Raw genomic sequence first — 2883 nt, 5'->3', positions numbered from 1 at the left:
GAGGCACCTGGCTCGTGAGTCTCAGGACGCTTCATGTTCGAACTCAGCAATCTCTCGTGTGATCACCTCTTGAGAGGACCATGGAAGGGCATGTGAGGGCAAGGCAGGCAGTATAGAAACACCAGATGACTGAACAGGGGACGCCACACCCTCTGGTTAGTAAAGGACCTTCAGCCTGTGTTCTGGGAGTGTGGCACTTTCTCTCCTGGTGAGGAAATACACCAATGTCTGTCAAGTGGGGAAACTTGAACTTGCAGCATTCCAGAATCAAAGGAGCCCTGTGAGGCACATTGTAGTGCCTGATCTGACACTAGAAAGCGCTCAGGCCACTTCCATCTTAAGACTCTTCACATTTGTTTTAAAAAGTCCAAACAGACTTACAAAAATGGCAGTTTATTTAAATGAGTGTGTTTATCAAATTAGCCCTTCCCACAGAGACCTAAGTGTGAGTGGGTAATCTTATTTGTAGATCTCATCAAAAGTCTCAAGATGAGGTTCCCAGGGCCCATCCAGAAACCCCCGAGTCTCTTGTCTGGCACTAGGCATAATATGTCAATAATATTTTAAATACTGCACACACCCCTCCCTTCCACCAACTCACCCCTACCGCCCAGTCAAGTAATAAAGAAACCCAGGCTCTGCTCACTCTCTCTCTCTCAGGCTGGTGTTTTATTTGGCTTCCTGAGCCACCTGTCTTGTCTTTTCTTTTTAAGATATATCTGTTTATTTGAAAGGCAGAGTTACAGACAGAGAAAGAGAGAGAAAGGTCTTCCATCTGCTGGTTCACTACCTGAATGACTGAAACAGCCAGTGCTGGGCCCATCCAAAGCCCAGAGCTAGGAGCTTCTTCCTGGTCTTCTATGTGGGTACAGGGGCCCAAACACTTGGGCCATTTCCCACTGCTTTCCCAGACCATCAGCAGGGAGCTGGATCGGCAGTGGGATGCTAGTGCTGCAGGCTGTGGCTTAACCTGCTGTGCTACAGTGCCAGCCCCTCTTTCTCTCTTTTCAAAAGATTTATTTATTTTTATTTGAAAGGCAGAGTTACAGAGAGATGTTCCATCCGGTGGTTCACTCCCCAAATGGCCACAACAGCCAGAGCTGTGCCAGGCTGAAGCCAGGAGCCTGGAGCTCCTTCTGGGTCTCCTACGCGGGTGGCAGGGGCCCAAGCACTTGGGCCATCATCATCTCTCTTTCAAAGGGATGTTTCCTCAACTTAGACACTGAGGTGGCCACACAGGATGTCTGGAATTCTCTCCAACTCAGAATAACATCCATTCTTCCACTTCTAACCTTGACGAAGGCTTGCGGATACTGATGGAAGCAGTATGTATGCTCATATTCCTTTTTTCCCCTTGAGGATTCCTCAGAAGTGTGGAAACGAAGTGAAATTTCTTACAAGTCATACATTCGGCCAAAGGGGCTGGCGACAGGACACAAGGTGTCCGAGTTCCTGTGACCACCCAGTTAAACGGGAGACCTGTAAGACGGCGCCCACTGGCCTGGGATGGCGACCACTCCCGGGCGCGCGCCTCCCTCCTGACTCTGGAAGCTTGTAGGAAGAGAAAACGTGGCCGGGGCCTGCGGGAGAATCCCCAGCTGTGTCCTGCGAGCTCGGACGGCCGGGAGGTGGCACGGAGGGAGGACTCGCCAGGGGGCGCGCCGCACAGCCAGGACCCAGCCAGGAGCGCAACACCCGGTGTGTTTTCAGTCCCGGCGCACGGATGGCACCGCCGGGCGCCGGGACTGCGCGGGTGGGGGAACCCATTCCTAACCCCCCCCCCCCAAACCTCTGCTTCCCTTCTGGGGCTCTGCTTCTATCTGGCGATCCTGAGCCCGACTACGAAAGCTACTTTTCCAGGGCTTTTTCTTTCTGCTCGCCGCCCCCCGAGTCTAGGCAGCGGGTGGCGTGAACTAACAGGGCCTTCGCCCCGCGAGGATGTCCCTCCCTGTCCACCATTGACCCTTCCGGCCTCCAGGGCTTGGGGAGAGGCTTCGGGCAAGGAGAGGCCAGAGAGGGTGGGGTGCTGGAATGCTGGGAATGGGATGCGGGACGGAGGCACTCACGCCTGCGAAGTTTAAACAGACTCCTATGAGAATTCCTGGGTGCAGAGCCCACGAAACTGCCCATCAGAAACAGCAAAGAATTTAAATCACACGCAGCCCAGGGCTTTGCGCTGAGTGGGGCTCGTCGGCAGGTAAGTGGTTCCCACCTGGGGTCCAGGAGACCCCCGGCTTTCCCTCCTGCTCCTTGGAAAGGAACAGCCCGGAGTAAACAGCGCAGGACCCCCGGGGGGCCCGGGAGGCCGCGCTCTGGGGGTGCGACTTCCCCCTGGCTGTCACTTTGGCCCCTATAAAGGGAAAGCGTTCCTGGAGCTACAGCAGGGAAATTGTGTCTCGTCCACCCGAGTGCGCAGGCGACCCGGAGGGCGGGCCAGGAGACCCGGGCGCCCCGAAGTGCACCTGCGAGAGGCGGCGGGCGCGGAGTTCGCGTGGACGCGGCGGCGCGCCTCCGAGGGGCTGAAGCCGGCTCCACGGCACGCTCAGCGCGACTGGGACCCCCGGCTGCAGTCCCTTGTTCTTCCACAGGCTCTGAGCGCTCGCACTCGGTCTCCACTGGGTTCTTCGTTTCTGTGTTGTGTCCTAGTGCCCAGGGTGAGGCAAAGATGGACATCTCCCCCGAGGACATTCGCGCTGATAAACATTTTGGTCACCTCCCGACCCGCCTCCTGGCCGGTGGCTCCTCCTTCGCCTGGGACCCCTGGGACGGGTGAGCCGGCAGAGGAGAGCTCCATCTCTCGTGGAGAAAACTGAGAATCCTGTCGAGCCCCGGGGCCCAGCGCTCCGAGATGAAAAAGTACTAAGAGGGCACATGGGCCGCCGA

Source organism: Lepus europaeus, chromosome 11, assembly GCF_033115175.1.
Source record: "Lepus europaeus isolate LE1 chromosome 11, mLepTim1.pri, whole genome shotgun sequence".
Lineage (NCBI taxonomy): Eukaryota > Metazoa > Chordata > Mammalia > Lagomorpha > Leporidae > Lepus > Lepus europaeus.
Note: the sequence above shows the minus strand (reverse complement) of the source record.